Below are 23,141 nucleotides of genomic sequence, written 5' to 3' on the forward strand. Positions count from 1 at the left end.
AGATATGGGACACTTTGCCTCAAGGTGTCCTACCAAGCTTAAGAAGAAGGCTCAAGCAATTCTCAAGAGGTAAGGCAATGAGAAGCAATACAAGAGCAAGGAAGAGAAGGCTCTAACCAAGAGAAATTGCTACTCATACCGGGAAAGGGGACATATGGCTAATTCATGTCCCCTAGGTAACACTCCTAAGCCTATTTCAATTAATGATGATTCTATGCTTAGAAAGGATGGTAATGGTAACTCTATGGTTGCTATTGCAAAACATCCTGCTATTCATACTAAGGTCATGCCTAAGTATGTAGCTCCTAACTTGAGAAGACACAAACTAGTTTGGGTACCATCAAAAAGTGAATGAATGTTTGTAGGTACCATCGGTATTGAAGACTTGGTTCAAATGATATTCATCTTGTTGACCATATAGTTGAGCCAAGTATTGCAAAGTGATGATCATTATCCTAATACCATGACAAGTTAGTAAAGTCCAAAGGTGCTACAACATACAAGTGTCATATTCAAGTTGTGGATGATTTATTGGATCATTTGGTGGCTTGCAAATAATTGTGTGAAAGATTGCTATTGGATGATCATGATCCAACCAAGGTATATCTCTTGTTAATCATTTCATTTGGGTGCATATGAGTTGATTGAATTGGAGAAATATGCATATGTTGCTTGCTATGAGATGTTTCAATGGATAAATTGCTTAGCAATCAAATTTGGATTGATTTTAGTTGGATAAATTCATAAGATGACTTTTAGTAAGTAGATTGAATGGACTATGTCTTGTGAAAGTATTCAAACAAGTTAGTTTCAAGTTTGATTCACATTTGATGAAGAATAGCTCAAGCATTGAAATCTGTCCATTATTGAAAATCTGAGCTAGCCGAGATCAAGTCTGAGTTTGAGTAACAAAATCTATTTAGGTTGGCACGAAATTTGGTATGCATGCTCTAGACTTATGGTATTAAGTTTTGTACAAATTTCATGAGAATTGGATAAGAAATGCTTCGGTTTTGGAGTGGATCTTTTCAGCTATAGTGCAGTAATTTTCAGCATGTAGCAGTGGTAGAATAATTGAAATCTGGTAGCAATATAGAAGTCAAATGAATCCCAAATTTTACAGCTGCTAGAAGGCTCAGTGAAACACATCTCCACCAAATTTTGTGTTAATTAGATCTGTACATTTGGAGATATGATTTTTTTCTTTGAAAGGTGCAGAATCTGCCTGAAAAGTGACAATTATTGGATTGATCAAGAGTCACTTTGATTGAAAGGTCCTCAAGTTGGAATCATGTTTATAAGTATTTGAGGTACCTAAGTTTGGTTTTAGATTGATCTAGAAGCATGAAAAGTAAAGAGTACAAGGCTATTTGATTGTGGAGTGTTAATGCACATATTTGGTACTCAATTGGAAGATCGAGATCAAACTCAAGATGAAGATGAAGTTTAAGTTCTAGTAACAATTAGAAATTATTTGTGTCGGTGTTTTTCACCTACAGATATTCAGTTCTTGGAGGAACTCACCTAATGCAAAGAGTAAGCACAGTAGAGACATAAGATTTATACTGGTTTGGGACCCTGAGAAGTGAGTAAAAGCCATACATCCAGTTGCTACTTGTTTGTGTTATGATCTCGTCGAATAGCGAGATGTCAATTACAAGATGGCTATGCCTATGAGAGTTTTGATGATTACAACAGGGCAGATAGCTAGCTATTTATATCTAAGTCCTACTTGCCCTACAAGTTACATAGTCATGCCCTAGTCGGAGTCTTAGCATGATGTTCATATATCCTTCCTTGAATAGGCGAGTCGTGAACCTTTGGGTCTTCTTCGGTACGGATTCGGTAGCTAGCATATACAGTAGTCGGGAATCCTAGGAGTATGGCACCATCAGTAGCCCTCGAGCTTATCGGTCAATCAGGACTTGATAACTTTCCTATACTCGGGCCCTTTATGGGTGTTCAGAATCGGGGTTTGTTGAGAAGGTTCGACTTATACCCAAGGCTGGTCAGGTAGAAGTTACAAAGTCACGTAGTTGGGTGATGAGCTATTGAATAAAATAAGCCATACTCAGGAGTCGTCTTATCTTATCAACGTGGTCTTTTCCCAAGTTAGGGGGCGGTTGTAGGAACTCAAGTGGCCGCCCTGGCTCGACTTCCAAGAAATACGCGTGCCTTGAGATTAATGCGTTGCTTCGGTTCGTGGGTGACGATTGGCTTGCCTCCTAATCACCCAGGCCTTGGCTTTATGAATAGGCATCTGAGTGTTGGATTTGGATCCACTTAGTGTCTCCACATTAGCGATCATGGGGACAAAGACCACCGCTCGCTGCCGCAAGATCCCTCACCTGCTGCTTGGGGATTCGCCTGGGCAGTCTACTGAGGCCTCGCCCCCAACGTCTCCCTCAGCATCGCTGTCTCCAACTCTGGTGTCGCCCACTACTCCTACCTTAGCTCTGACCTCAGCCGTGGTGCCTTCGCAAGAAGGGGCCGTGATCATGAAGGAGGAGTAGGAAGAGGTTGTGGTGAGAGGTATGAAGATTGGCACCTGACCCAGGGGGTGCCAGAGTCAAGTGCGCTGCCGCAGGAGGTGGTTGAACTTCTTGACAATGAGTCAGAGGGTTTGGTTGCCTCCATTGCAGCCGTTGCCAGCGCTGGTCCCTCAAAAGCCAGCCCATCAGTTCCTTGGATCATCGTCGTACTTGACACGAGCAGTGACTAGGAATTCGCCTAGAAGCTCTTCATCAAACTAAACCGAAAGTCAATTGGGATCCCCGGTGATAGGGCCCTGGTCGACCTAGTCAGCGATGATGAGGACATCGTGGAAGCCAACACTAGCGAGGTGGAGAAGGAGGTTGCCTCAAGCAACAAGGAGGAGGAGGGCGCCATGGCAGACGATGATCCACTGGAGCTGGCCACCGTGCCTCCTAGTCCTCCACCAAGCGCTTGAGCTTGGTGACGGTCACCTTGATCAGGCCACTCAGTCCCTATCCCACAAGGAAATCATCATCCTTGTGGATCGGGGTTTGTTCAGGCCCAACTTGGTGATCGGTCTTTGAATAACTAGTTAGGGTTTTAAGAATTCCCCTTGTAAATCTGCATTTTAAGCGAAGTTTATAAATGAAAGAACTTTCATTGATCTATTTTTGTAGTTAAATGCGTTTACACATCATGTGCATAGAAACGGACCGATGATTGCAGTGACTTAATTTGCCAATGAGTCGTTCAACTTACCCCAAGTTGATCGGGCTTTTAGTGTTTGCTCATTTGAACACATGGGAATATTTAATCAAATTTTCCTATCAGAAAAGAAAATATCTTTAAACAAAATGTAAATAGAAACTATCGGTTACGTGAATCAAGGTGCGCACTATGGCTGCCAAGTGGTTTTTCGAGGAATGTGCGGGCTGTGCAGCCATTTAACCTCTCATTTTTGCTTTGGTGGCAACCACTGTTGCACCCTTTCACATTTTCACATCTGCCCACTGCCCTCTTCTCGCCCTCAAGTTCTTCATCCTCCTTGCACCGCCAAGGCCTCTACTCAATAGCAATCTGAGGGTTCTATGAGTGCCTCTAGCCAGACGAGTGCCGAGAAGTCATAATCTTCTAGCCCACCAAGGTTGTGGATCCCGATGAGTACTAGAAAACATCGACCACGAAGGTGAAGGACCTAAAGAAATTGAGGGAGTGAGGCCTGCTACTAGATCCATAGATCTTTGAGTGGGTTGCCACCAAAGGTTAGGACCATCCCACCCTAGATACCCATCAAGCTGCAGTTTTTATTGTGCATTTTAAATGTGGCTTTGAGGTTTTTCTGTCTAAATTCCTTGAGCGGATCTGTAGACTTTATAGGATCGAGCTTATACATTTACTACCAAATATGGTAGCTATGCTTAGCGTTTTTGCCTTCTTGTGCAAGGCGTGGCTTGGGGTTAAGCCTTATTTGGACCTGTGGCGCCACTTTTATTCTAATGCTTATTATTCCAAGAACCTAGCTATCAGGTCAATCGGTTTTCCCTAAGGGAAGCAACTATATAGTGTTCCCGATCAAGACCTCCTAAAGGGATACTAGAGCAAATGGTTCTACACCCAACTTCATGAAGAGAGCCTAATCAAGGGTAGGGCGCTGATGCTCGTGACCAATGAAAGGTGGAGGTCGGTCCCTCTCGTCAATGAGAGGATGCAGAAATATATTGCGCATATTTAGGAGCTCCGAGTAGCCAGGCTTACTACAGTGCATGTGGTAGAAACCTTTGTCAGGTGGAGGATTGTTCCCTTGAAGCAGCAGGATGTGGCCTACACCTACAAAGGGATCCTTGACCCGAACAGGGAATCGGTTGAAGGTATAGGCCCTTATCTCAAATTTGCCCTTGTTTGGGGATGGCGTTTATGCCTTTTTGTTCCTAAATTCTATCTTGCGATATTGTGTTAGAAGTGTCTAATGGAGAGATCGCTCAGAGGGTGAAGGGCATCCTCAATGTTGATTGGCCAGACTAGACTGGCGTGCCATTGCCGTATAACGCCGAAAACCCTCCTCAGGTAAAAGCAAGATCTTTATTGACTTGCTTCTTTAACAATCTTGATGTTTTACTCACCATGGCATACCAAGATGTCGTGCCCTTGGGCACTATCACCGGAGGGATGGACATTTGTAGTGACGATGATGATGGTCTCGAGCAACCGGTAGCTAGGGTAACCTCGAAAGGTGGGTCTACTCAGATTCCTATGGCCCATGCTGTTACACAAACCCCAAAGCCTAGCTTGGGGTCACAACAGAAGGAGGTAATTGGAGGAGTAGCTGGTGGTGAGACTACACCCAAGGAGGTGTCAGCCCCCAAACCTGCTCGGGTGGTTGAGAAGAGGAAGACCCGATCACATGGGAGTGCGGAAGAACTTTAGCTTCCTCCCCCCAAAAGGAGTCGAGGTAAGTCCAAAAGCCCTCCTTCAGTTATCGACACTGGTGAAGATCGTTCGGTGACACAACGGGAGGCAGAACAAGATGTACTACCTCGCTCTAGTGATCAGGTAGCACTTAGACATGTTTTTGATAGCTTGATCAGTGTTTTTAGCCATCTAGATAGCCTTAAAAGTGTTCGAGAGGTTTATACTAAGGAGAAAGCTATAACCCCACCAGCACCCAAACCGATGACTTAGCGATCAAAGAAGCTGAAGTGCTTGATCGCGCTTGACCTATGAGTTTTTGGCTGGTGACTTTGTCCATGTTTTTCCTGAGCTTTCCCCCTTTTTACGTTCAATTGCTATTTTGCAGGAATGCCAAAACTCCCGAAGGCTCGAGAAAGACTGCTGCTGAAGAGCCCGGTGCTACCTCGACCCCCAAGGTTCTGAACATGGCTCTAACGACCACTGTCCAGGTCCAAGGAGATGAGGCTATACTCCTAGAGAGAAACCCCTCTTGATTGCGTGCCCTTGTCCAAGAGATGCAAGGCTTCTATGATCTTTGGGAAGGAGATCTCAAAAAAGCCGAGCAGTCTGACTCAGATAATGTTAAGCTACAGCAGGAGGTGTATGACCTTCTAGAGAGTAATGAAGGTAAGCTTTGATGTAATTTTGAAATACGCCCGCTGCTTTTCGGGCCCTAACTCCTTGTTGTTTTCCTTAGGCCTGTGCAAACATGTTGATATCCTGGAGAGGGAGAAGACGACTTTGAAGTAGCAAGTTGAGGAGTTGCAAAAGAAGCTTGAGGTTGCCGAGGAGTGTCGGGCCACTATTGAGGAGAAGCTGACCGAGGGACCTGTCACTACTGTTGAGCACATGGTGGGAGTCATCAAGAGCCATTAGCCTAATTTTGACTCGAGCCTCATACTATAAGGTTACAATTGTAGTCAGGCGAAGATGCTCAATAGTTACTTGATGGAATCCACCCCACAGTCGTAGCCTTTGTTGAGAGACTTAGTTTCTCCATTGATGACGATGATGATGAAGATGGTAAGTGACTTTTTATCTTGCATCAACCACCATGTTGTGGAACATTACGACCATCCTGAGACAATTTTCGTAATGTTGAACACATCATCGTTTTCTATCATTTAAGCAGTTTCATTTTGTTAGGTTCATAAACCTAGGGTCCCTCGTGGACCGACCTCCCAACAAAGGCTCGGCCCAAAGCAGACAAACGCACAACTCAGGGGCTAGCCCAAGTACCTAAATGATAGGCTAGAGGAGCGATCGAATCTCCGACCGGGAGGCCTGGCTGAGGAGGAACAGCGCCCACTTTCCGATTCTGGCCCACCTCTCCGACTAGAGCACTCACTTCGGTCTCTAGCCCACCTCTGGACGGCCTCTCCGACCAAAAGGCCTGGCCAAAGCACTACTTCTGACTCTGACCCGCATCTTCGACTGGGGATGTGCCAAACCCCTGCTTATGGCTCCTCTCTAACTGGCGTAATCAGAGCCGACTGGGACCAACCGACCGGGGATGCCCACTCGGAAAGGACCAGGGAATGAATGGAGAAAGCAAGGTAGGGCGCACAAGTCAAACCACGATACTAGGGACCGTACCCTATACACTTGGAGAAATAGTACTCTGCAACCTCCCTAGCACAACAGAGCCCAAACAGTGTTGTAGGCGCCGACATTTTCCCCTATAGTATTGTGGGCGCCATTAACTCCCATACGATAAGGCTTCCCCCACATGCCTCTAGGCATCGATAGTGTTGTGGGCGCCAGCATTTACCATATCATGCAAACATGGTAAAACCCCTCATGTGCCTCTGGGCATCAATAGTACAGCAGGCAACCTCCCATATGCATCTAACACTCAACAGTATTGTGGACACCTACCATCGTCTTGTACCCGCCGACGTGGGTAGCAAGACTTAGCAGCAAATGTACTCCCTCCCTCTCACTTGTAAGGCCATCCCCTTCATCTATAAAAGTGGATGCGCTCCCTCCAGGTTCATTAAGTCATTCCATATTCATTAGATCGACCAAGTTCACTAGTACACAACCATAGAACTGCCAGGTTCAAACCACAAGCACACGCTTGAACATTTAGCTCATAGCGGGGCTCCTGTCACTCTTAGCCCTTTTGATCAGAGTCCAACCGGACCTCTTGTACCCCCCATCTTCCTCCTCATTTGTAACCCCACTGCAAACTTTGAGCACCTGGGCTCAGGAATAAAGTCACCGACCGACTCAAACTGGACATAGGGCATGTTGCCTGAACTAGTATAAACCCTATGTCATTGAGTGCTAGGCCACCTCTGATCACAACGTATGGCAAACTACAAATATTTACTTGTTGGTCACTTTTTGCACCGACAGTTGGCGCCATCCGTGGGGAAGATGCTATACGTTCAACACTTTTTGGTCATCGGATGGCCCACTTTTCCACCACCTTTGCCACGGCGGGCTAAGCCGATATGACTCGCTTCGTCTCACTGGGGTTTCCTGCACTCCCACCTATTGGGATGTGGGTTCCACCCATCTTTGAGTCATCCTAGGCCTTCCTCTTTGGAAGCCTGGACTTCATCGCCGACCGGTTTAGCGTACTATACCTCTACGAGGAGGCACTCGTTCCAGCGCCCATCAGAGGGGCGCCCTCCATCGGCTTTGGGACCCATGATGACTTCAATGATGAGGCATCCATGCTTCATTCTAAGCAAACTCTCTGCTCAAACCCCACTGTAAGTAATATGCATACTGTTATTTACTCTCTATTTACTATCTCCCGCCAATTATCTGGAGGGACCGTATTGACCGCACCACGAACACCGTACAATCGGTTCCCCTATGGCCTTGCGTCCCCTATGGATGCGTGCACTCAAGGGCTTCGAAGGATGCTGCTGCCATCCCCTCTCACATCCGAATTTATGGGAATGGCGAGCTATGCTCCTACCACTTTTCACAAACTCTCGGATGATGAGGGTGAGAGCGATGGCTCCAGCATTGGCGACGTAGCACCTAGACACCGTCCGTCCTAGGAGTGCGCTATGGCGGACGCTTGAGGATAGCTACCAGTCATTACAGAGTCTATGCAGACTCACACCCCTTTGGACCCACGTGTGGGGGCCCTCACATTTGCGCAAGTGCACGCCGAGGAACTATGATAACGGTGGTAGAACCAGCCATCGCCTGCGTCGGCGTGCTCGGTACAGCACATTGCGTCCCATGCGCACGACCCGGTGGGCAACGCCTGGGGTCACATCCGCCAGGTCCAACATGACATCATGAACGAGGGGAACAATCTCCCATAGTTCGCTCGAGCTAGCCAGAACATTGCTGCTGTGGTGATGCTTCTGCGCGGCGTTCCTGAGCCCGTCGACCCCTAGGAGCGGGTGGTCTACTGGAACCTCCAGGTGCTGGTAGAAGCCGCCACCATTCAATAGGCAGAAAGCTCCACATCGTGACTCTGACATGCACCCTCTATCCCCACCAAGGGGGTGGGGATGCACCAGACAGATCGCTCTGTCCGCACGCTACTACAGCCACCAAGTGCGGCTCAGAAGGCAGCGGTCGAACCATAGTCTGACCTGGCGCCTGGTCTACACCGACCGCCAGTACGCAGATGCCTAGGTCTGCACCAAGATGCTCATAGCATCATCAGCAACTAGCATCAGGCCTAGCATGATGATGACAACCACCGAGCGGCAATGAGGGCAGGCGACGTGGTACCCAGCCAAACCATCAAGGGGAGCGGTGAAACGCGCCCCAAGCACGGTCATCGGCCAGACGACCGGAGTCCCAACCATGAGGGCCTGGGACCACGGGCCTTTGACTGGCATATCCAGAGAGCACTGTTCCCACAGCACTTCTGACTACCCACCAACATCACCAAGTACACCGAGGAGACAATCCTTGGTATTTGGCTCGAAGATTTCTAGCTCGCCTGTCGAGCCGGAGGGGTGGATGATGACTATTTCATCATTTAGTATCTCCCCATCTACGTAGGAAACATGTTCAAGCATGGCTTGAATTCCTCCAGCACAATAGCATCCGTGACTGGTCGGACCTCAAGAGGGTCTTCGTTGGAAATTTCCAGGGGACATATGTCTGCCCTGGAAACTCCTAGGACCTCAAGAGTTGCCAGCAAGAGCCCAGCGAGTCCCTATGGGATTACATCCATAGGTTCTCCCAACGATGCAACTCCCTCTTTGATGTCATCGACGCTGACGTCATCAGCGCATTCCTCTCTAGGACGACCTACGAGTTCCTGATCCACAAGCTTAGATGCCTAAAGCCCCGTACCACCCATGACCTACTTGATGTCACCACTAACCACGCCTCCAGCGAGGAGGTGGTCAGAGTAGTTTTCAACGGGGGCCAGGACAAAGGCAAGGCCAAGCGCACAGACCAAGATGAGGGCCCCTCCACACAGAGGGGTAAGAAGAACAAAAAGGATCGACGCTGATCGGACAACATCATGATGGTCGCCGCGGCTAATCGCACGGGCAAGCAGCCCCAACAGGGACTACCTGACCACTTCAACAAGCTCATGGATAGCCCATGCACCAACCATGCCTACCCCATCAAACACCTTTACATGGACTACGAGCTCCTCAAACATTTCCAATGATAGGCTAGCGGGCCGAAAGAGGGAGATGGCAAAGAGGCGGTAGCCAAGAAAGGAGGCATGACGAGTAAGGACGAGGACGGCTTCCCTGACCCTAAGGAATGCATCATGATCTTTGGTGGATCTGACACCATCTGGACTAAGCACCAGCACAAGGTGCGCTATAGGGAGGCATGCGCCGCTGAGACAGCCATCCCCTCCTTCCTCGGCTGGTCGAAATCCCCAATCACTTTTGATCAGAGGGACCATCCCTCCCAAATCATGAGACCGGGACGCTACCCGCTCATCATCGATCCCATCGTCCGCAAGAAGCGCCTCACCAAGGTGCTGATGGACGGAGGCAGCGGCCTCAACATCCTCTACGTCGACACCCTTGATGCCATGCGCATCCCTCGGTCAAAGCTCCACCTGGCAGGCTCTCCCTTCCATGAGGTGATCCTGGGAGCGTAGGCATACCCACTTGGGCAGATCGACCTGCCCATCACGTTTGGCAACCAAGCCAACTTCCGCTCGGAGGTCCTCACCTTTGTAGTAGTAGACTTCCTAGGGACCTACCATGCTATCTTGGGCGGTCATGCTACGCCAAATTCATGGCAATCCCCAACTACACCTACCTCAAGCTGAAGATGCTAGGACCGAACGACGTCATTATCATGAGCAGCGCCTTTTTGCACGCCTTCACGTGCGACCGTGAGCACTTCGAGCTCGCCATCGCGGTTGTCAACTCGTCTGAGCTCTCACGGCTTGGGGAATCATCAACCCCGGTAGTCCTAGATTGCAACAAACCAACCTCCTCAATGGCCTTCCACCTACTCGAGGAAACCAAGGCAGTGGAAATCAACCCCACCGACCCAACCAAGACGGTGTGGATCGGGACCTAGCTCCCGGCAAAATAGGAATGCAAGCTCGTCGACTTCCTACGTGCTAATTACGATGTCTTCGCATGGCAGCCTTCTAACTTGCCGGGCATACCATGGGAGGTCGGTGAGCATGCACTGTGCCTCATCTTGGGCTCGAAGCCTGCCAAGCAGTGCCTGCGTCGCTTCGACAACGAGAGGCGCAGGGCCATAGGCGAAGAGATCACCAAACTCCTGGTAGCCAGATTTATTAGAGAGGTATTCCACTCTGACTGGCTTGCCAATCCTATTCTTGTTAAAAAGAAGACTAGGAAGTGGAGAATGTGCGTTGATTATACTGGTCTCAACAAAGCATGTACAAAGGATCATTTTCCTTTGCCACGCATAGACCAGATAGTCGACTCCACCTCAGGTTGTGAGATCCTCTCCTTTTTGGATGCCTACTCGGGCTATCACCAGATCACGATGAAAGAGTCTGATCAGCTCGCAACCTCATTCATCACCCCATATGGTTTGTACTACTACGTAACCATGCCTTTTGGCTTGAAGAATGTTGGCGCCACCTACCAAAGGTGCATGCAGCAATGCTTCGCCGACCAAATCGACCCGCTCGATCAGCCTGATCAAGCCGAGCAACCAAGACCAATGATCGCCGTCTATGTTGATGACATAGTAGTCAAAATGACTCTAGCTTGCGACCTGATCACAAACTTGGCCGCAACGTTCACGAACCTCCGAAGGTTCAACATCAGGCTAAATCCCAAAAAATGTGTTTTTGGGGTTTCGAAGGGGAAGCTACTGGGATACATTATGTCCGAGCATGGCATCGAGGCCAACCCCAAAAAAATCATGGCCATCTCCAACATGGGCCCCATATGTAACATCAAGGGCGTGCAAAGGCTCACCGGCTGTCTGGCTGCCCTAAGCCGATTCATCTCCTGGCTTGGTGAATGGGGGATGCCACTCTACAAACTCCTAAAAAAGATGGACACTTTCGTCTGGGCTGAGGAGGCTTAGTAGGCTCTAGAGAGCCTCAAAGCGTCCCTAACGTCAGCCCCGATCCTCATCGCTCCTGAACGAGGAGAACCCCTTCTCCTCTACATCATGGCTAGCAACCATGTGGTAAGCGCTGCGCTGGTCATTGAAAGGGAGGAGCCAGGACACCACCTTAAGGTCCAACGACCTGTATACTTCATCAGTGAAGTACTCACCGATCCCAAGGTCTGACACCCCTAGGTGTAGAAACTCCTATACGCCATGCTGATGGTGACTCAGAAGCTCCTGCACTACTTCACCGACCACGAAGTCGCGGTCGTCACTTCATACCCGCTCGGGGACATCATCCGCAACCACGACACCATGGGATGGATCTCTAAGTGGGCACTCGAACTCATGGGCCACGACATGAGGTGCATCCCCCGTACCACCATTAAATCATAGGGTCTCATGGATTTTGTCACCGAATGCTCGTTCTTGCTGCGCCGTGCCCAAGGTAGGCCAAGCTCCCTCTGCCACCACCACTTCCACCACTCTGCCCCTCTTCGTGCTCGACTACAGGCACCACCACCTCCTCCTCGCTCCCCTCTATGCCCCGCTCGAGCTCGCTGGAGCCCGCGATGTTAGGAGCCACCGTGGCCCCTGCTCGGAACACCGTGGTGCAGCACGCATGCGACTAGGCCGCTATGCCCTACCCTGGCATGGGTGGTGCCAAAGTACCAGCCGTGGGTGCACTGTGGTCGCTCAGTGCCACACAGCCCATCCTCGTCGGCCGCCGTGCCTCACAGCACCGCCGCCGCCTGCTGCCTCGAGCCAACGAGGCAACCACCACCGTGGCTAGTGGCACGCGTGGCCAGCATACCCTGACCGCCTCCAGCCAGGACTCCACTACCAACGGACACGCGGGGGCCCCTTAGCCGAGTGCGTGGCCTCACTGTCGCCATTTCTAGCCACCTGGCCACTGGAATCGGCCAGAGCCTGTCCGTCCTCTGCTCCTCTGTTACGTTGAAGAAGACAGGGAAGAAAGCAAATTAGAAACTCATTCTTGAGTCTAGATGCGAAGTACTAGACTCACATGAATAGTATGGCTAGTTCATGGGTTAATTAGGAAAAACCATAGGGGTCTCGGTGAAATGTGTCTGTCTCATGGTTTTCCTTATCTTTTTAGTATAATCGGCTAAAACTTTGAAAAATCATAGTAAATCATAGAAAAATCATAAAAAGGAAAATAAAGATGTTTTGGGATCCTTGTGACTAAATCTATGCTATAGATGTATAATCTTGTATATTTTAGTAGAAAAATATTGCTCTAAATTTTTGCCCATGCTTGTTAGGGATAAATTCATATCTATTGTCATGTTGATCCTTTTGCTGTGAAATTTTATAGTAAGTTGCTCTCGATGTGTGTATGCTCTGGTAAAAATTTTAGGTCCAGTGCGTGCATATTTACTGAGCTATTAATTTATCCGTGTCGCATGCTTTTATTACCATTAAGTCTTAATTAAATGCTAGTAAATAATCTGCTTATCTAGAAATTATGAAATTCATACAGTAGCTTTGTTTAGTTAAGATGTATAACCCATAAATTTTTCATGTCGAAAAGAGATGTTTGGTGTGTCACCTTTTTATTCCTTAGTTGTAATTATTTAAGATTGTATATATGGTAGGTTTTTAGATTAGGGTTAATATATGTTTCTCTATGTTGCTTGTGCTACATGTTGACTAAGCTAAGTGTTACTTCACTCTGTTTGGTAGTAATGTTATGCTTAACATGTTGCTCTGTCTTGCTTTTGTATGTTTAAATGCAAATGGTTGTTTTGCTCCCTTGTGTTAGGTTGATAATAGTAACTCACAAGGAGAGGATGAGAGTCGAACCTCCAACTTTTAGTTACCCTTCACCTGATGACATGATGCTTGTATGGTAGTGTTTGTAAATATCTGGTTATGCTTGTTTGACTTAAGCATGCATTGCATTCATGCATATCATTTAGGAACGGTGAAGAATCGATGAATCTTCTGAAGGATGTTGGCGTCTAATGGGAAGATGCTGTAATGGTGACCAATACTGAAGATGATGGATCGTGTCCTAAAGATGGAGGAATACTAACTTTGTATAATACAAGTTTACCCAGGCAAGCCCCGGTGAATAACCCCTATTTTTATAGCACTTATTATTATTATGTTTGTGCATTAAGTTGCAGGAGTTGCTTGAAACCCACCAGCATAAATATTCTATCCTATGAGTCCTACTAGTATAATAGAAATAGTGTATTTTTCCATGCTATAGGACCTACGTTAGAAGTTGGGTGATGGACTGCCACTCATGAGAGATAGGTCATGGCTATTTTGTTACTGTAATCACATGGTTTTGGAGAGGGATAATAAATGGAGACTAGGCGGGAAGAGGAAAATGGATTTTTTAAATGGTTGGTGGGTGCCGTAGGGCCAGGCTCAGGGCGCTTGTTTACCCACCTACGTCGATTAAGAACCATTCGTTAGTGGCGCTATGACAAGTTTCAAGGTATCGAACACAGGGGCCTAAGTTACAGTTGATCGTGAAGTTTAGTACTTTCTTATGACTAAGGTGTGCAAAAAGTTCACCGGAGTGTTTCTCTAGCCATTCTAGCGGCTGGTTTTGGGAGGGGAATTTCCATGGACCAAATTTATGAGGGGGAAACCCGTCATTACTCGGTGGGACATGCCTTATAGGGTGGAATCCCCAGGGTGGTCAGGTCATTTCAGGCCTTGGTCATATGTGTAAGGAAAATGGACCATATGCCCATTTACTTTGGATTTTGGTGTTTGATGACCAACACAACCAAATTGGACTAATAAATTTGCAAGTGATTGTTTTGTAGTTCAATAGGGTGCAAGACGTGACTTGGACGAAGCTGACATGATAATCCGATGATCAACACCTCGAGAAAGACATGTGAAGATGCATAGAAGACATACAAGGTCAAGCAAAGTCCAAGCATGAAGATTGGAAAAAAGTCAGACGCAAGATCGTGAAGAAACGAGCCCGACAGAGGTGACTGGACGCGGCCCTATGAGTGACCGGACACTCCAAGCAAGTGTTAGGCAATAGCAGGCATCGACGGCTGTGACCAGACGCTGAGTAGCAGTGACCGGACGCTGAGCGAAGCAGTGACCGGACGCACTGGTGACACTATTCATCATCACGGTAGTGTTTTCAGCGTGACCGGATGTAGCAGACTAGACGACTGGACGCATGAAGTGCAGCGTCCGATCGAGTCCAGAGAGGTTCCAGAGTGGCGCCAGCACAACCGGACATGTCCGGTCGATGATGACCAAACTCTAGCTGAGTCTGATCAACACGCGCTCTCTAACGGTCGGGACGACCGGACGCGTCCGGTCAGGACATGATCAGCGTTCGGTTAGTAGCAGAAAGTTGGGTTTTGTCCCCAACGGCTACTTTCTCCATGGAGCTTATAAATAGACCCCCAACCGGCCATTTGGCATGAGTGGAGCTAAGAAAACATATCAAGGGTGTTGATACACCATTTTAGTGATCGCTACTTGCATAGTGCTTAGTGATTCATTAGGTGATTAGCGTAGGTGCTTTGTGAAGTGCTTAGATTGATTAAACCACCACTTATGCGCTTGCTCTAGGTTTAGGCCTAGTGTTTAGTGAGGTTTGCATACCTCTTACCACTCGGTGTATGCGCACACCATTGCTGTACATCGGAGGAGCTTGTAGTCTTGCGAGATCACACCAACCGTGTTTGTGGTGTGGCCGCCACCGTGTACCGAAGGGAACAAGGCCCACGGCGGTTCGACCAGAAGCTTGATAGTGAAGACGGTAGGAGAGGTCCAAGAGAGGCTTGCTGGAAGGCACAGCGGTGACCCACTAGAGTGTGGGGAAGGCCTAGGGCTATCCACAGAGTTACCTGATTGGGAGTTTGGCCTTTGCGAGGGATTCCTTGCGAGGGGCTCAAACAAGGACTAGGGGGGAAGCTTGCGCGCTTCTCGATACGTCGGTAAAAATACCAGGGTCATCGATAGGAGTTTGCATATCTCTACCTTACTCTTTAGATTCTGCATTTACATTGTTTGCATAACTACTTTTTGCGGAGATACCAACACACTAGCAAAACCATAGTTGCACATTTAGATAGCTTATCTTTTTGCATAGGTTTTGCCAAGGATAGAAAAAGTGGCCATAGTTTAGAGTTAGACTTTTAAGTTGCCTAATTCACCCCGCCCCCTCTTAGGCGTCACGATCTCCTTTCAATTGGTATCAAAGCCGGTTGGCTTAATTTGGACCTTTGGCTTTATCGCCGTTGAGCCGACGCTATTTAGAGTGGTTGGGATGGATACCTCTAGGCCTCTACACTTTGATGGCGCTAACTTCCCTTACTGTAAAGCTAGAATGGCTTGTCACCTTGAGGTGGTAGATTTGGGTGTTTGGAGAGTCACTCATGATGGGATAAAACCTATTAAGAATCCCGATAAACCCACAAAGAGTGAAGAAAAAGAAATTCATTTCAATGCTAAGCTAAAAATTGTTTGTTTGAATCTTTTAGCATGGATGTTTTTAACCAAGTGTTCACTTTAAATATGGCACATGAAATTTGGTTAAAACTCCAAGAGCTCCATGATGGCACAACTAATGTCCGTAAGCAAAAACATTGTCTAGCTAAACAAAATTATGATTCCTTTAAAATGAATTATGGTGAGCTTGTTCATGATATGTATTCTCATTTGAATCTAATTATCAATGAGCTCCATTCAATAGGATTAACAAAGCTAGATGATGCAGACATCGCGAGGAAGGTCATCTCTATGCTACCATAAAAGAAATATGCAAGCATCATCACCATCCTTCACAACATGGAGGATTTGAGCACCATGACCCTGGCCATAGTCATTGGCAAGATAATGGCATTTGAAATGTCACATGAGATGGGTTAAGAAGAAGCTTCTTCATCAAGCAAAGACAAAGCTCTTGCATGTAGTGAGAAAAAGAAGATGAAGGGCCAGCAAGTTGAGACAAGCTCAAGTTCAAGCTCCTCAAGTGAAGATGAAGAAGAAGAAGATGATGATGATGATGATGATTCAAGTGATGATGATCAATCTTCCTCCTCCACCTCCGACCTTGATGAAGAATCAATCAAAATTATCAACAAGGTGGAGAAGATGATCCAAAGGCTCAATGTTAAGGGTGTGCCCATCCAAATTCAAGATTTCATCTTCACCAATCAAAGAAATGAGCAAAGAAAGAAAGGATGCTATGGATGTGGTGAGTTGGGGCACTTTGTGAAAGTCTGTCCAAACAAGCCCACACCCAAGACAAAGAAGAAGGCGTGCAAGGACAAAGCCCTCACATCAATAAGGTCATGGGACGATTCTTCAAGTGAAGAAGAAGACCATCACAAGAGGCAAGGGCACAAGCACCTCACGTGTGTGCCTTATGGCACGAGGTAACAAAAAGTCTATCCCTAGTGATAGTGACAATAATAGTGATAGTGATAATGAGCTACCTTCTTATGATGAAATTGTGCAAGAAAATCTTAACTTTGCTAAAGTTTACACTAGTCAACAAAAGAAGCTTGAAAAATTAAAAGAAAAACTAGATAGCTCACAACAATCTTATGCTACTTTGCTTGAACAATATGAAACTTTTGCCAATCTTAATATGGAGCTATCTACTAAAATTGAGCAACTTGAGACTAGTGCAAATACAAATAATTGCACAATCAATGATGAGCAACTTTCAAAGAAAAATGAAAAATTAAATAAAAAGTTAGCTAGCTCACAAGATGCTTATAAAAGTTTGCTTGCTAAAATGGAAACTATGTGCAAACATTGTGATGAGCTAACTAATAAAGTTGCTAATCTTGAAGCCGTCGGTACTACCCCCACCAAGGCACCTAAAAAGAAAAGTTATATCTCTAACATGTCTAAAAAGGATGCATCTACTTCTTGTAATGATTTATATTTAAACTCACCCTTGTGCAACCAAGTTTGTGTTGAGAAAATTGTTGTAGATACATGCACACAAGAGGTTGCAATGGAGAATGAGCAACTCAAGCAAAAAGTGGCTTGCCTCACCAATGACTTGACTCAAGTGAAAGGCAAGACAAAGCAAGCCCAACTTCATCAAGATAACATTGTCAAGGGAGTGAAGAAGCTTGATGAAGGACAAACTATGGTTTGCTACATGTGCCACAAGAAAGGCCACAAGTCCTATGAGTGCAAGGTGAAGAATGGGGGAGGAGCAAAGAAGAAAGAGAAAAAGCAAACAAGCAAGCTCTCCAACACCTACACCAACAAGGTGGACAAAAAGGCCTCCACACCTTATCTCTTGAAGAAGAAGAAAAATGACAAGGTGGTAGCCATCAAGGTGAACAAGCAAGCCAACATTGGGGCCAAACGTATTTGGGTGCCAAAGAAAATCATTTCAAACATGAAGAGCACCAAGAAGGTTTGGATCCCGAAAGGGAAGTGAGAAGTCCGATGGACTTCAGGGAATTTGGAGACTTGGTATAGTTTTGGGTGCATTTCATGGGGTGCATCACATTAGATCATATCAATTACCAAGTGGGTTAGTGAACACTATTTACCCAAATTCCCCTCCCCATGTTAGGTAACTAGATTTAATTTCTTGCAATTTTAATTACCATCTAGTTCCTTTTCATGCCTAGGTTTGCATTTGCATGCTTATATCTTTTTTCATGCATACACTAGGTATACCTTATAGTAGGATTGCTCAGTTTCTGTCGTAGAACCGACCAATTTATAAGAGTACAAGTACAATGGCAGCCCGCAAGTGGTCGCACTGTCATACTTGAACCCATATAAACCCAGTAGTCCATCGAGTACCACGACGGGTCTCGATAAATGATTTACAATAACCAAGATCATACATGATTCAACATACATGCCATATATTACATAAAGTTCACAGATACATTTCTCCATCAGAGTATGAATAAAAGTTATTACAAACCGAGTTTGATAGAATAAAGCGGAAGCAATTAAGTTCAAAAATAAAGTTTCCAACATAGTTTGATACAATGCCAAGTAGGATCACGGTCCACAAAAGCAAAGATAGGGATTAATAAAGAAGCCTGCCCAAGGCTTACTCCTCATCCATGGTGGGATAGAAGCAACTCTTGCAATAACCATGATACACAGTGCCATCTGCAACAATGGGAAATAAAACCCTGAGTATGAGAACGTACTCAGCTAGACTTACCCATCATGAACCAGAAATAAAACGACTCCAAGGATTATGCAAGGCTGTATAAGTGGACGTAACTTGACAACATTTTGCATAAAAGGCAATTGACTCATTGTACAATTATGATTCCTTTATCAAGTTAATTATAACTATCCATTTCTAGATTAGCAACTATCCTATGCCAAACATGTGGTATATCAATTTAAAAGCACACAATAGTAACCATAGCAGGTATTATAATTCCATATTCATCCGAACCATCATGTTTCATAACATAGTTACTACGATGTTGGGACTAGCCAAGTTTCTCACTATCCGGGAGAGACGGCGATTCGAATCGATTTCAACCAGCTGGGAATTTATTCCTAACACAAACCCAGGTCTACCAGCCACGATAGCCTTAGGTCACCTTTGGTACAACTCAGGTACACATTTCACGGGTCCATACCATGCCGCACAATCTGGAACACCAGATGCCAGGACGTTCAGGCCTAGCCTGCCCTTGGGCTCAGTCTGATCGTTCCCCGGAAGGAGCGCACAATAGAACGGGTCCCGGCCTGAGTTGAATTACTCGGCTTCGCGGTCGGAACGAGTTATCCGGCCAGCTAAGTGAGAGGCATGCGTTCAATCTTGTCAGAAGCGCCAACAATGGTATGGTCCTTAATCAACACAGATGAGGATAGATCCACACCCAAGACCTCCATGTCTTGTTGCTTCTCTATCGTCATCCCGCTCGGTCTCGATTTTCTTTTACCCCATGGTTCTGTTCCACGATAGCAAATATAGCCAACCGTGCTCCGGTATCCACCTATATCTCGCAGGTGACAGGACATCACCCGACTTCTACCGGTCTAAGCATGGCTAAGCATATATTCTATCCTAGACCTATACCGGTTAAAGGTGTAATATCTGGACAAGGAATTTATATGCATCAAGTGGTTCCATTCAACTTTTATAACCTAATGCATTAATCATAAGTACTTAAGTAAACATTTGTAAAATACTGGGAGACTTAGAATGCTCCGAGGCTTGCCTCGCAGAAAGGAAGTAGGGCGGTGGTCAGGGCACTCCGGAAGCTCTTCAGGATTCTGCTCCACGCCTTCGGGAGCTGCGGCTTGTGGATTCTCCTGCGGGTCCCCTTCCTCTGCTTCTTCGAAGTCCAGCAACGTTATTTCTTCCTCTGATCCTAGATGCATGAATATGGCATAAGTATTATGAATGCATATATGTTAACAAGTGCATCATGTTTATTGAGTAGGTGCATATCTCTTCTCGATTATTTAATTAACTACTTCCACAATGCATCGACTATATCACAAAACAGCAGCTACTTGTTTCACTCATAACTAGAGTTATACTAATCCAAATGCAGTGATCCTAGACTTTCTGGAAAGCTTATCAAATTATCTACAACTTTGTTATTAACCATTTTTATAGCAAACATCATCCCTATCATGCAACTTATCAAACTAAGGAATCTATCCGGAATCATTTTAAATTTGCATTTTAAAGCAACGATACTTCCACTTCATGTAATCACTTAAAATTTGACAACATAAAGTCTACCAACAGTTTAAGCATACCAAATACATTTAAGATAATATAATGGTGAAGCCCAAACTATTTATTTAAATGCCTTTATTATTTTACTGAGATATTTAGGTTAAATAATAAACATATATCAGATGTACTTCATAAATTCTCAAAAATTTACAGTGCCTTACTAATGCTATCAAAGGACTACTGTAAAAGTTTCATGCCATTTTGCCAAGTAGAACATCCTATACAAAAATAACAAGGCAGCAAGGCTTGAAATAACATAAATAGAAAACCCTATTGAAAAGTGTCAAGCAACAGATTTCCTATTTTTCTTAGCATCCATATACTACTAGAATAACCTCCAACAAATTTCATGAGTATTGGATTCCTAAATAATTTATAAAAATTTACACAAGGATCTCCTAATTATAAAAGAAAAATCTATAACTACAAATCTACACATGAACTAATCCTCAAATTTTTACCAGAGTCCATACCTGACAAGAATAGCTTACCACAAAACTTTCATAATTTTTGGAGCACAGGAACTCTAGATATAAATTAAACAAGTTTGCATGCATTCAAAAACACATTTCAAATCTCTATTTAAATCTCCCAAAATTTCTACTGTAATTGTCGAGAACATATTTTTCCTAAATACTACACTTCCTAAGGAACACTACCAAATTTATTTCACAATTTTTGAAGCTACCAAACTGAATATATAAAAATCACAAAACAAATCAAAATCTGGAATATTTGAACTAGCTTTAGAATAAAGGGTCGCTGACAGCAGGGACCCACGCGTCAGTTGGACCCACGCGTCAGCGACGCGAAAACAGAGCAGCGGCGCTTGCGCAAGCTTGCGCGGCCACGGCTCGTCGACGGCGAGTTCGCCAGCGGTGAGGTCTTCACTGAGTGACCTACGTGACCTAGCACACCGGTTGAGCTACTCGGTGGGACCTCTCATCGAGGCTATGCACGGCGGCGGCGCTCATGGCGGAGCGGTGGCGCTGGACGACGGCGGCATGCCGGAGAAGGCTACGGCGGCTGAAACAAATGCTACGCCGAGCATCATAGAGCTACGACGGACCTAGCTAGCGCCCTATCGTGGCCTGGGGTGGACGGTGGCGATGTGGCCATGGTGACGGGGCTAGCGGCGGAGCTCCGGTGAGCTCGTGCGTGTTGCTGTGGCTTACCAAGCGTGGTCAGCGAGCACAGGTGGAGGCGGTGAGTCATGGGGGCACTAGTGGAGGTGTTGCAGGGGTGGAGAAGCAACGAGGGTGAGCTGGCGTTGGCTACGGCGACGACAGAGGCTCTCGGTGCTGCGGAAGCTCGGCAGCTGCGCGCAAGGACGAAGGAGGAGCCGAGGAAATGAATAATAGGGCGCGGGATGGATCGAGCGGGCGCTGGCGGTGTTAAGGCCACGCTCTGGCTCGTCACTACCACGCTGGGCAGAACATCGGCGACGCGCGGCCAATTCCCACACCACATGGCGGCTCAGCTCTGAGCCGGTCGGCCACTAAATCCATCGATTCGGTTCGTTCAGTTAACGCAATGCCGAGCCTGACGATGAGTTTTGCCGTCCATTTAACTGCTAATCCGTGGCTCCAAAGTATAAATAGTCTGAATAGGATTTGTAGAACCATGTACCAGCTACAACTCTTGTCAAGGAACCATGTTCTAATTCGCAACCGAATTCAAGTTAGATCACCCCCAAGGTCAGCTGTCAGCACGGTTAGGGTACAAGACTTGAAAAAATTTCTTAAGTGTTGAAATCTTGATTTTGCTGATTTTTGTGGGACCAATTCAAGCATGTTAGAAGCTAAATCAGTCAATGACCCAAAAATAAAAGTTGTTCCTTATGTCAAATACTACAACTTTGCTTTAGTGATCTCCTCCATGCAAGGTCTCTAACACCTAGTTCAAACTTGGTCAAACATGTCACATTCACATGATGATACACATCAAAGCATGGCTTAATGACCTTTTTACCCCTAACCATGAATATCAAAGTTGTTCATAATGATACTCTAAACATGTTTAAGCAATTTGCAAGGTCATTCAATCATTTCATGTAGTAGTCACTCATAGGGCTAGCTAGTGTAATCACATGAAGCTTAAGTGTTGGTTCATGAAATGTGACCATTAACAAAGTCCTATTTGCTAGCCTAGGTGTTGCTATATGTCTGTGTGACTCACATCCACCAAATACCTATGTCCACTCATGATCATATGCATAGACACATGGAGACATGAAATAATGAGAAAAGTTGCATATGTTTAAGAAACATGCGATAACAAGCAAGCGTTGCAGATGTTTCAATCCAATGTTTCAATGGTAAATGCTTGTTTATGAATGCTTGATGATCTTGCTCATGTTATGCAAGTCAAGTTATGCAAGGCTAATACCCGAGGTGTTACAGCCCCTCCCCCTTATAAAAATCTTGTCCCGAGATTTGCAAGACCTACCATTCTTGGAAAAAGGCGAGATAAACTTCTCGTAGACAATCTTCTCTTTCCCATGTAGCATCTTGTTCACTATGATTGTTCCACACCACCTTATAGAACTTAATAATCTTACTCCGTGTTACTCTCTCCATCTCCTCTAATACTCGAATTGGCTTTTCTTCATAGGTCAAATCCGATTGAAGCTGCACGTTGGTGGGTGCAATAGCTTCTTTAGGTACTCGAAGACATTTCTTCAACTGAGAAACATGGAACACATCAAATATTGCACTCATCTCTGGTAGAAGTTGTAACTTATACGCAACATTTCCTTTTCGTTCCAAAATTTTGTATGGCCCTACATATCTTGGTGAAAGCTTCTTTTTCATCCCAAATCTTTTCACACCTTTCATGGATGATACTCTCAAGTATACATAGTCACCCACTTCAAAAGTCAGTGGTCTTCTTCTTCTGTCGGCATAACTCTTCTGCCTCGATTGAGCTGCATTCATATGTTGTTGGATGATACATACTTGTTCTTCGGCTTCATTGACAAAGTCAA

The sequence above is a fragment of the Miscanthus floridulus genome, chromosome 7 (genome assembly GCF_019320115.1).
Source record: "Miscanthus floridulus cultivar M001 chromosome 7, ASM1932011v1, whole genome shotgun sequence".
Classification (NCBI taxonomy): Eukaryota; Viridiplantae; Streptophyta; class Magnoliopsida; order Poales; family Poaceae; genus Miscanthus; species Miscanthus floridulus.